The sequence below is a fragment of the Delphinus delphis genome, chromosome 9, assembly GCF_949987515.2.
Source record: "Delphinus delphis chromosome 9, mDelDel1.2, whole genome shotgun sequence".
NCBI classification, from domain to species: domain Eukaryota; kingdom Metazoa; phylum Chordata; class Mammalia; order Artiodactyla; family Delphinidae; genus Delphinus; species Delphinus delphis.
The window spans coordinates 64895165-64908072 of record NC_082691.1 but is presented as its reverse complement, the minus strand read 5'-3'; the positions used below and the strand labels follow the sequence as shown (position 1 = coordinate 64908072).

Sequence of the window (12908 nt, the reverse complement as noted above, 5' to 3'; positions counted from 1 at the left end):
GACACTGCTTTGGGAAAGAGTCTCTGTGTTCTCCTTATTTGCTGCAAGTAATAAGAAATCCTTCCCTCTCCCGATCTTTGGCTTGGTTATGTCTTTTGGCTTGACACCTACCAAGAAGTGAACCCATATTTTAGATAACAATATCGCAACTTATTACCCTATAAATGGACATTATCTACATCATCTACATTGTTGTATTTTATTTCATCGTAGATATAAATTTTTGTTTATATAACCAATGCCACCACTGTTTTATTCTTATTCTTTTGTTTTTTCTCATTTTGTAACTAACACTAAATTATATCCTTGTTTAGAAACCATTAAACCATCCTTAAGTAATGGCTTGGGGGAAATTTTTCTACTCATAGAATTGTTGCGCTAAGGGTATGTACATTTATATACATCCTTTTTCTAGTATAATATTTGGTACATGTTTTCAGTTTACAACCACATGTACCAATTATTTATGACTATCTGTGTTTTAATAATTTTAGGACTTCTGTACATGAATGACTTCTTCAGTTTTAGGCCTTTAACTCTGCTCCAATTCTCCACTAGTTGTGGAAAACATTTACATATATTTTTAAATATTCAATACTGATGCCATGGTTTTTACACCTCTGTGAAACCAAGCAGGAACCTGTGGGGCTGTCCCGGGTACAAAAGCCCCTCATGTCCCCCATTTTTTGTTTGTAGAAAGAAGCTTTAGTCTCCCAGCCCTTCTCTGAGTTCCAAAGACCAGACTCAACCAGTTACTAATTAGGGAAGTGAGGGAATGCAGAAACAAAGGAAAAGTAGTCAAGATCAACAGTTCAGCAATAGTTCCTCCTCAAGTGATATATATATATAACAATCTGACATGTATCTTTAAGTTGTTCTGCAAGATCGAAGACCCCCGCCACTGCCCAGGTGGAGCATGGTGGTATACCCCAGACTGGTTGGAAACAGAAAGTTGATGATTAAGATTCCTGAAACACCACCCTGTTACCTCAGCATGAACCAGTCAGAAGAAGGTCCATGAGATGGCCATGCTCCTATGATCCCCTCCCCTAACACTGTCTTTAAAAACGCTTGCCTGAAAGCCATGGGGTGTTTGGGTCTTTTGAGCATGAGCTGCTCATTCTCCTTGCTTGGCACCTGCAATAAATGCTGCAGTTTCCTCCACCACCACCTGGTGTAAGTAGATTGGCTTGGCTGTGAGGCAAGCAAGTGGATCCAAGTTTGGTTTGGTAACAAATGTATACCTGCATTTGTCGTTTTGTTACGTTCATACAGGAAAGGTAGCTTGGAAGCCTAAGAAATCCCTGAGCCCCCAAACTATCCCTTAAGATGATAGATGTCTTCTTCTAATGATCTAATATTTGGTTTACGGTGGGTATTGTAGGTAAACAATTTTGTTCTGCCTAAATCTTTGAGGACTTTTCCTTTGATCTTTATAATTGCAGTGCCTGGCACTAAAATAAGTATTTGTTGAGTGAAGGAATAAAAATGATTTGATAAGACATGACTAGATGATGGTGGAGGTGGGGATACCCCAGGTATATTTTCAGTTACTGTGCCTAAGTATGGTAAGCTCTTGGAATCTGCTTCCACAAGCCTCTTTCTCCCCTTTTTTGCAAGCTCAGGAAAGATTTCTTATGTTATAGGTTTGATTCAGCTTTTCTCTATTTTTGTTTCTCTTCCAGGAACACTCTTTGCTGACTTTATTCCTATCTCCTCTTACTTTGTTTTGACTCCCTTATCCTTTCACCTGGCATTCTGGAAAGGCTTCTCAAACCTGCACTTCCAGTAGGTGTTGGGATTTTCTGCACCACGAATTGACCTGTTTTGGTTGTCGCTGCCTCAAGCTTTGTTTTAGTGGCTCCTTTCCCCACAATGGCGCCTTTCATGACAGCGTCTTCCTTTCCTCTCCCTGCCTTTTTGCTTACAGCACTGTTCCTGCTTATGCCTTCTTCCATCTCTTCATGACACTAAAACATTTCCTTGAAATATCTTTTTCTCTAGTCATTGAGGTATACTTTTTTAGAGATGTCTTTTTCTTCGGAGCCTTCCAGATGTTATTTCTTTTTTCTTGGTGTAAATTATGCTTCTATAGTTACACATTATTTGATGGATTTCTTCTTTTTCTCAAAAAATAACCAGATTTCTTTTCAGATCTGATGCTTAGAAGCAGATAGTGTAAATGAAAGACTCTTATTCCCACTCTCTGTTCAGCATATGGTGAACCAATAATAACCACCCTTTATTGCATCCAGAGGCCAGGTCAACGTGCGCAAACAGCTCCAGGCCAAGTTTCTGATGGGTCTTTCTCCAAGGGAACTCATCCCTCTCTTTCAATTGCCTTATTCTTTAGGAGTCTTTATTATAGTAGTTAGGTATATACACACACACCCTACACATACCACATCCACATACATATATACACCAAACACATACCACATACACGTATCACACACTGCATACTCACACATACATATTCACTCAGTACATCATACACACACTCACCACACAATACAATGCAACACATACCACACATTACACATACTACATGCGTACACAGGCATACACACATATACTACGTGCCCTACGTGCCACACCCACACACATACCACACCACACAAAACCACACAACTCCCACCCACTCCCAGTGTGGCCCGTTACCAGGGGACTTCTCTCTGCTCATACACCCAGCTCCTCACTTGTGGGACTACACATCACGTTATATCCTGAGTCCGCTCCTACATCCGGACCATTTTTCCCCTGGGACTTGTATTCTTTCTAGAAAGTAGCTAATGAGGCAGAGTCCATCCTCTGCTTGCCTCAGAGCCTGGCAGCATCTAAGCATGAGCTTCTCCTCTATGGGTGGGTCAGATCAGGCTGCAGACAATGCCTCTGTCTCACGTTTGTTGACAGCCTGTGTTTTGCATGGTGCAGAGGCTCGTTGGCTTAGTGTTTCTCAGTGCGGCTCCACCTGCTTTATAAGTAGTGTCTGTTCCTCTCTGATTCAGACATTAGGTTGTCTGTCAATGATGGTTTTCAACAGTAGTGAGAGTTTTCATTTTTTCCCATATTTTTAAGGAGAGAAAATGAGACAGGTGGTATTGAGGGCTGTTAACCAGGCACAGTCTTGAGCTGGAAGTCCATCTAGATTTTTTGCATAAGAAAAGGATAACAGTCTGTCTGGCAGAAGTATGAGAATGCATTTGGGATCCTAGTTAAAGAATCAGGTATGAAATATACATTTATTTAGTCAGGTGCCAGCTGTATGAAAAATCCCTTTCTTGTTTCCCATAATATTTCTGAAACTTCTTAACAGTGCATAGAGGCAAAATATCATCATTATGCAGGGACAGCGTGTTATCGCTTTTTTGGGGGGGCAGATCTTTTCTAGGTCACCTGCTGCTTCGACATAGCTCTGAACAGTCTAGCATGCTAACCATCTGACTCCATTCTCCTAAGTCGTGAGAGAGAAAACGGCTTTGCAGCAAATTATGGCAGGCATCAGCATTTAAATGAAAGGAGGGACAGGCTTCCCTCCCACCCTTCCCTTGAGAGGTACAGGGATGGGAGGGTTTTGCATACCCAGCACACGTGCTCTGAGGGCCTTTCTCCTCGCTCTAGCCCACTGACAACCAGTGAGGTTACCGTTTCATTTCCCACTCATTGTATATACCTCCCCAGTGCCGTTATTAGGTACTGAGTACTCATTCACTCCTGGCATAGTCACCATACGCCATGAGCTCTGGATAAACTTACGGAACAAATCCCATCTTCCACCATTCTCTGCTCCGTGCTGTCTCTGGACACAAACTCCAAGGACTCCTTAGAGTCTTCATCGTAAATCTTAATTATGAAAAAGCGATTTTTAACCTTTTTTGGACCTTTGAGACTTGTATGATGTATTCTGGAGCTAAGGAATGGATAGTTTCAGAACAGTCCAATCACAGAAAACAATCCTCTAACACAGAGGTCTTCAGGTGGGGTCTAGGGACTCCTGGGGTCCCTTGAGTCCCTTTCTGGGGAGGGGGTGTGGTCTGCAAAGTCAAAACTATTTTTACAACAATGCTAAGATGTTACTGCTTTTTCTCTCATTCTTTCATATGGTGTTTTCCAGAGGCTACATGATATGCCTCTGTTTCTCTGACACCAACTGGGTATTCAACGGTCCAACTCAATCCTGACACTGACTGTCAGAGTTGGTATGGACTTCACAGGTTAACAGTTCAGTCCCACAAGAATGCCCACCTCAGACACCTGCCACAAATGGGGAGCTCAGGTGACCCACACTTCTGCCTGGCTGCCTGCAGATTTGGGAGCTCCCACAATCTTCCCTGCCCCTGTTTGATAATTCATTAGAACAACTCACAAATCTCAAGAAAACCCTTTACTTATGTTCACCAGTTTATTATAGCCGATACAACTCAGGAAACAGAAGAGAAGCACAGGGCAACGTGTAGGTGTGCACACATGGCTCCCATACCCTCTACAGGAGCACCGCCCTTCACCACTTTCATGTGTTCACCAACCAGGAAGCTTCTCAAACCCTGTTTAGGGGATTTTATGGAGGTTTCATTACATTCATTACATTACATCAAATCATTGGTCATTGTTGATTGAACTCAATCTCCAGTCCCTCCAGAAGGGGTGGAGCTGAAATTTCCAACCCTCTAATCACAAGGTTGGTTCCTCTGTGTACCAGCTCTCACCCTGAAGCTACCTGGGGGCCCTCCAAGAGTCACCTCATTAGTATAAATGCAGGTACAGTTGAAAAGGGCTTCTTAGGAATAACAAAAAGTGCTTCTCTCACCCCCATCGCTCAGGAAATTCCAGGGATTTTAGGAGCTCTGAGCCAAGGATGGGACAAAGATTAAATATATATATTTCCTACTATATCACACATATAACATATAATATCATAGCTGACTGATGAAGAAACAAAGCAATCATTTTTTTTGGAAAAAAAGTTATTTTTCATAATGTATGTTATTTCTGTTAATATTTTATTACTGTTATTTAAAATAAATTAATAAAAATATTTTTAATTTCTCAATTTTACTTTCCAAAATGGTAAATAATTCTAGAGATAAGTTAATCCACATAAACAAAAGTTCTTTGGGAGCCTCGATATTATTTTAAAGTGCGTAAACTAAAAAATTTTGAACTTCTCCTCTAAAATATGATGCCCAAATAAATCCCAGCTAGATTTGCTCATCCATTGTGTTTATTCCTATGTTTATACTCCCCCAAAGGGCCACAGTGGCACATTTAGAGGTCCAGGCGATCTCAAATCCTTTAACTGAGGGGCAGGGTGGGCATTTGACATATTTATTGGCCCTCAAAATCCCCCACGCGGGACGTGTCCTAAAACAAATGCCTTTGGTTCCAAAGCCCACACTTGCTGGCTGTGCACTCTGATTACTTCCTGTTCACTGATGAATAGCTCCTCAGATTACTGTTATACACTCTGCAATCCCAGGATCTGAAAGTAGTCTCCTCCTCGGGTGAGACCCTGAGAACCCTACGAGGCCTCTGGGGGTACGACTCATTTGGGGACATGGCCCATTCAGAGCAGCCCTGCTCCAAATGGTACTTCCACAGTGAGCATCTCTGGAGTTCCCAGGGCTCTCATTTGGATCCTTTTCCTTCTCAGCTGCTTCTCAAATCCTCAGGCTTTTCATCCTCTCTTATATCTCCCCCTTGTCTAACCTGCTTTCAGAAAAGAAATCTGAGAAATTCATTTGTACCGAGGTAAATGTGACCGATAACTCTTGCTATATATCTTCTCCCTGGAATTCTTATATTTTAGCTAAACGAATGTGCCCTGCCTTACAGAATTTTAGACATGAGAATGTGAATGGTGGTAAAATGTTATTGGTAGTGGGAATTTTCTGGTATCCAGTAAAGCGCACAAGAAGGGAATTGTCTGACTTCTCTCCCTCTAAGAGAAGCCCTCGTTCACAAAGCAGCAGCTGCAGGGCCGCGTGTAATCTGCTCCTGAACACCCCGGTTAGGCGTGAAGCAGACAAGAATAGTGGCAAGTTAGAGACAGAAGGGAATGAAGACCCTCAAGTTGTGATGCCCTCATTCCAGAGCGAGACCCCACAGTGCAGTTCTGTACTCCCAGGAACTGTGTGGCAGGTGTGGAGAGGGGAGAAGTGACCTGTCTTAGGCATTTAGGAAAAGAGGGGAAAGGGGGTGGGTAGGGATACCTGTCCAGTACTTTAAAGGGTCCTGTTTAAATCATGATATCTAGCATTATTTAGGACTCATGTATCAGACACGGTACTTAGCACTTTTCTTCCTGATCCAGTATAATTCTCGTACTGACCTCATGAAAAAAGAAACACTTTCATCTCCATTTGACAGATGAGGAAATAGAAGCAGAAAGAAGTCAAATAACCACCTTGCAAGATCTCCCAATAGAAAGTGGGAGAGCAAGGATTTGAAGCAGAAACACTGTCTCTGCAACCTGCTGCCAGTATGTATGCTCTCCTGCTCTTCTCAGGCCAGGATTGATGTAGGAAGACAGCATTTTTGTGACAATGCTCAACTTTTCCAAGGTACCAGCTAAAGTGCCCAGAGGAGTGTGATGTTTGTCATCATTTTATACATTGGTAAATACCATACATGGGCTCATTTACTCTGTGGTGGATGGATGACGATGCCTTTGTTATAATCATCTCACGCTTCAAGTAACAAGACTCTCCATTAATAGAATTTAGAGCACAACCTTCATCTGAAGTACGTTCTCTGAATGGGCACTGAAGCATGTCTTACCTGTTTGTAAGCTGAGACCTGAACAGCTGAATCCCGAGCACAATTTATACCATGTCCTGGCACCTCAACTCTGGGGGCCACCACATCATCACTCCTTCTCCAGGTTTTCTATGCTTCCTTCTTTGAGTTTAACCAATACTATTTCCCTCATTCTGACTGTGGCTTCACTCAGCTTTCTTCTCTTGGAGGCACATCCTAGGATTGCTTCTGCTAACACCTCTCCAAGCTGAACAACAAGCTTTCCCACCCCTGTGCTGCCCCCACCAATAGCTCTCCCATGAGAGGGCTCCAGCATCAGGGCACCTCTAGGGTTACAAAATGAGCCCACCAGGTCTCCAGAGTAACAGCATAGATGAGGCTTATGCTGCCTGCAGTAGCAGACGACCTCCAAATGCAGAGTGAGTCAGGCTGCTTTGCTCTAAAGACCCTGATGTGTCAACACAGCCTCCATACTCATTATTGCAAGTGGAGAGACAGAAAGGGTAATCTTTTTTTTTTTTAAACATCTTTATTGGAGTATAATTGCTTTACAATGGTGTGTTAGTTTCTGCTTTATAACAAAGTGAATCAGCTATACTTATACATATATTCCCATATCTCCTCCCTCTGTGTCTCCCTCCCACCCTCCTTATCCTACCCCTCTAGGTGGTCACAAATCACCGAGCTGATCTCCGTGTGCTATGCGGCTGCTTCCCACTAGCTATCTATTTTACATTTGGTAATGTATATATGTCCATGCCACTCTCTCACTTTGTCCCAGCTTACCCTTCCCCTCCCCATGTCCTCAAGTCCATTCTGTATGTCTGCGTCTTTATTCCCGTCCTGCCCCTAGGTTCTTCAGAGCCATTTTTTTCTTTTTCTTTTAGATTCCATATATATGTGTTAGCATACGATATTTGTTTTTCTCTTTCTGACTTACTTCACTCTGTATGACAGACTCTAGGTCCATCCACCTCACTACAAATAACTCAATTTCATTTCTTTTTATGGCTGAGTAATATTCCATTGTATATATGTGCCACATCTTCTTTATCCATTCACCTGTTGATGGACACTTAGGTTGCTTCCATGTCCTGGCTATTGTAAATAGAGCTGCAGTGAACATTTTGGTACCTGACTCTTTTTGAATTATGGTTTTCTCAGGGTGTATGCCCAGTAGTGGGATTGCTGGGCCGTATGGTAGTTCTATTTTCAGTTTTTTTAAGGAACCTCCATACTGTTCTCCATAGTGGCTGTATCAGTTTACATTCCCACCAACAGTGCAAAAGTGTTCCCTTTTCTCCACACCCTCTCCAGTATTTATTGTTTGTAGATATTTTGATGATGGCCATTCCAGACAAGGTAATCTTAAAGGGACTTTTTCGTGGCTTCAGCCTGGAGGTGACACAATCACTTCTGCTCACATTTCATTGGCTTGAACGAATTATATGACCCCATCCAGAAGGGAAGAAATATTTCTGCCAAGCATTTAAGGTAAGGTCACACAGAATATTCTGTATGGCTGACTGACAATTCCTTGGTAGAGGCTCCGATGATATGATTTTCTGAAGCATTTCTAAACGTTTCATTGCATGAGCTACTTTATAATCCACTTGTGCTGGATTAGCTGCCAAAAAGGGGATTTCCTTGGGAGAAGGACTTTCTGAATTCACATTCCCATGTGCTTATTCCAACAGGAATGCTGGCCTGGGATAGCATTGCCTTTCCATGCTTGAGCTTCTTGATTTATTAAATTAGGTATTCTTTCTTTGCTGCCTTTCAAGCAGTCCGAATTGTGAGGCAGTCATAGATCTCCACTCTATGCTGAAGCATCAGCAGGGCAGAAGGGAACCTGCCACAACCTTGACAGCTATGCTCCTCTCACGCTCTCCCCCACATAGGCTGTCCTCCGTTACTCTTCTTCCAGACAGAGGAAACACAGTAGGACTTGTCATTTGTGCTAATCTGAGCACACATCTCCACTGTGAATTGTGCTACCCTGGGGCTTCTGTTCAGAGATCAATGCTGGGCTGACATGGGAGGTCTGTGATCCTAGTAAAATTTCTTATAAACGTGCATGTGGTCTTATGTCCTTCAAAACAATGGCACATCTTCATTCATTTGACTCCTGGTCTCTGTGGCACTCCTTGATGCATAGTTAAATTCACTTGGTAGCCCATCTACCCATCTAGCCCCGACCCCAGCTCTGCTTTACTCCTAAGGCTAATCAGGAACTGGGTCTGGGTCTTCGGTGGTGAACAACCCTGCAGATCCCCACTTCGTCAGCCTTGGAGCTCACATCCCAGCTAAATGGCACCTACGTCCTACCTGACTTCATCTTCCAGGGGACTTATCACCTTTGGGAATTCCGAGGCAGTCCTGCAGGTGCTCTAATGAGAAGAGGTCCTTCTATGGGAGGAGTTTTACGATGATTTCTGAAGGGCACCATTGGACTGTCTTATTCTGGATCCATGTTTCTATTTGGCTTTTGCATGGGAATTTCCACAACTGCAGCCAAGGACTGACACATTGCCTGATTCCAGTAGCATGTCACTAGTCTCTAAAAATCCACTCCCGGCCCGCCTCCCACGGCAAGAACCATGTTTCCTGTTATTCACACCCTTGTGTGGTCTCGTCTTGAATCCTGGCTGGTGTGTGGCTCGTGCCTGGTCAATGAAATCTGGCAGAAGTGACACGTCATGACTTCTAAGCCTGGTCCATAGGTATCCTTTCAGCTTCTACCCCGTGTTCTTGGAACCCAGCTGCCACCCTCCAAGGAAGCTCTGGAGACACCCATGTGAAGAGGAGCTGAGGAAGCTGTCTTACAGTCCTTGCTAAGCTCCCGTGGTCAGTGAGCGTCACCATGCCAGCCACGCCATTCAAGCTATTCCTAGACAAGTCCCAGACGTCATGGAGTCCACGTCATGGACCTTGCTGTGTCCTGCTTGATTTCCTAACCCTCAGAAACATGAGGGGCAGTAAACTGATATTTTAAGCCACTATCTTTTGGGATTATTTGTCACATAGCAATCAATGACCAGAACAGGGGACCCTTGTTTATGTGAAAGATGTCCTCCAGAGGTGTCCAGTGGACTTGGTGCCTGGTGTGTGGTGCACAGTGGGTTTGAGATCCTATTTCCTGAGGCTCTCATATCTGGAGGGTCCTGAAACAAGGCCTAGGACAAATGGTTGGCTTCCCAGCCAGTGAGGAGATTTTCCATTTCTCAGTTACAGACGATGCAGTTTCCCCAATTCCAGGCTTCATTCAGGCAGTCCAGTTCCGTGCTCGAGTCCTGAAGCCTTGACCGTCTCAGACTTGTGACAGCACGGCACCTAAAATATCACATCTTGATTCCCACTATATTCTGCAGAGGTTCAGCTCCCATAGCCTTCCAGCCTAAGGATTTGCTCTTTATTTCTGGCACGTGAAGGTTTCACCTTCTGCCTTTATGATAAGTTATTAATTTTTAAAAATATATGTTTTTTTCTTCTAGAATTTTTAATTTGGGGTGGGGGTGAAGGTGGGCTGCAAAGGAGGAGTTCCAGAGGCTGCTCCATCTGATATTTTAACCTCATTACCTTATCTTCTTTCTGGAATATTTTTGGTTATTTGCCCCCTACATCGCAAGACTGTGCTAGCAAAACCATGACTGTGCTAACTCTTTTAAAAGATGCAAATTCTTTCAGAAAAATGAAACTATGTCGTTGGTTTCTAGATGATTAAATTCATAGTTGTAGTCTATTGTTCCAGGATGGCTCTGACAATTGAAATTCTATTAGCTGTGGGGACCAGCAATGGCAGTCACAGATCAGGGAGGCACCGTCTCTGCCCAGACTGGTCTTCTTTTTAACAAAGAGCTGTGTCCTTAGGATCATGACCGCTCATAACCCATATCCACTGTAGACAACGGCTCATGGAGCCAGGCTGCTCTCATGGATCTCCTAGATAATGTAGAGGGTTTTTTCCCCATTTATATTTTAATAAAACTAGCAGATGGGAATTCATCTGTAACATTCAGCAAGGGAATTAATATACTGAAATGTGACCCTTTGACAGTTGCTCAAATGAGTATAAGGCTATCAGGGCAAGTGAATGGAGGAAAAAATAATTATAGAAGGAAGGAAACTGGAAACAGAACTGAGATGATTATGTAAGTCCTTTGAGAAATGAATAAAGGACCCTCTCAGAAGTAATTAAGTCTCTCTTATATCCACATGCTGCATTCTGGCTTATACACTTAAACACGTCTCCGGTTCCACTGCATCTCTGCTCAAAGACATCAGTGATGACCCAGTGCCCGCATTTATTACACTCCAACTCCTAGAGTTGGTCTTGGATCTCAGATGCTTCTGCAATCTGGCCTCAGTCTACCCCTAGAATAGTGATTCTTAACCTTGGGTGCATTTTTGAATCACTGGGGACATTTGTAAATTGTGGGTGCCTTCTCACATACACAAAAATAGACCAAATATTATAACTCACATGCATGCTAATTATATCATTGTCTATATACCATCATACCCACCAACAGACTTCAATGATAGAGTTGAATTTTGAAAAGATCATTTTGGCTACAGTGTGAGAAAAGATATTATAAAACAGCAACAGAAGAAAGTACAGCTGGGAATGTAAGTGAAAAAGTAGATTGGAGAAGTGGGAGAGCTTCAGATGGGTATCTGCAGCATTAGACAATTAATTAAATTAATATTACTTAAATATATACAAAATGTTAGAACTCTGGTGGGTTCTGAGCGTAAGGGGAAAGAGAATGTATAAAAACAATACGAAACAAAACATCCACCTTGACATCAGGTGGTTCACAGTACAGTGAGAGAGAGGATATAAACAAGCAGCTGTAACTGAAGTGGCATAAAGAGCTACAAATAAATTATAATGGGGGAATAGAGATCAGATCATGTGGCGATGTTTGTGGAATAATTAATAATAATACTGATGCGTGGGTCCCACCCCAGTGGCGCTGATTTAATGGGTCAGGATTACCAGGCATCAGTACTTTTGCAAAGTCTCCATTGACTGGAATGTTCAGTCAGTGCCAAGGAGTGTGTTGTATGGTCTTATCCACGCTTCCGGGCTGCTGTGGGGAAATGGAAGGGACACTCCTCCAAGAAGCCTGGGCTCAAGTCTCAGATTTCCCAACAATGACAGCAGAGGATAGAGCTAACATTTCTTGAGCAGGATCTGTGCCGAGCATTTCATGGACATCTTCTTAGTGTTTCTCAACCCTGGCTGCATATTAAAATAATCTGAGAACTTTGAAAAACTACTAACGTCTTGGTTTGGCTCCAGATCAATTAAATCAAATCTTTGGTATGAGTCTGGACATATTTTTTTTTTTTTTTTTTGTAACTGCTCTTGCAGTTGATTATCTGCAGGATGTTGAGAACCACCAGCTTTGGAGTCCACTAGGTGATCATATTTTTATAAACCTACTGACTCCTTTATGGAGTCCCTGTTCCCTAGCCAAGCAAGCCTGTTTGCCATATCCTGAAAACATCACTAAGAAGACCCACAGGCCAAGGAGAGCTTCTCAATTATCCAATATGAGGTCAGGTAAAAAGGTTTTTCTCTTATTGGCTAAAGGACTTCTTTTCAAGCTTCTGATTAGTCTGTGAGGCTCCAGTATAGGAAGCACAAAGAGCACATTAGTCACTAGTCGTGGAATCTAGAAATAGGTACTTTACATTTCCTCCCTCTGTTTTCTCTTCTCTACCTGAAGGGAGGCCATTGTATATTTAGTTTAAGGATCTTGGGGAGAGGGCCAAAATAACTGGGGATAGTCCTTCCCATACAAACTTACTGAACTTTTCAAGTTTGGTCAGAAAGTAGCCTTTCTAGGTATCCAAGTAGGAAAGGTTTTAGATAAAGGGAATGAGACTTAAGAGGGCTTAGGGAAGCTTTGGCTTGAGTTCATAAAATCAGAAAGCACCCGAGTGGCTACAAAGCACCTGCAGATGACCTTAGTTTGCCCGTGGCACCAAAGCAGGTGGTTTACAGGGGCTCACCAGGAGCCTGCAAACTTCAAGAATCTTCGGAAGCACCAGGAAATCAGGTAACTTCCAAGAACTTGCTTAGAAGTTGCTGCTGATAATCGCATGTTTGCCATCTGCTCGTGTTCTGGCAGAACTGCCAC

The 12908-nt window shown here is 42.9% G+C and overlaps 2 protein-coding genes across 2 annotated transcripts in view; one reads left to right on the top strand and one right to left on the bottom strand.

Annotated features, from left to right (window-relative positions):
* Positions 1–12908, bottom strand: part of NPSR1 (neuropeptide S receptor 1) — a 132617-nt gene that overhangs the window by 80490 nt on the left and 39219 nt on the right. The window lies entirely within an intron of this gene.
* The window catches only part of DPY19L1 (dpy-19 like C-mannosyltransferase 1), a 242178-nt gene that overhangs the window by 228980 nt on the left and 290 nt on the right, over positions 1–12908 (top strand). The gene's annotated exons all lie outside the window — the stretch shown is intronic.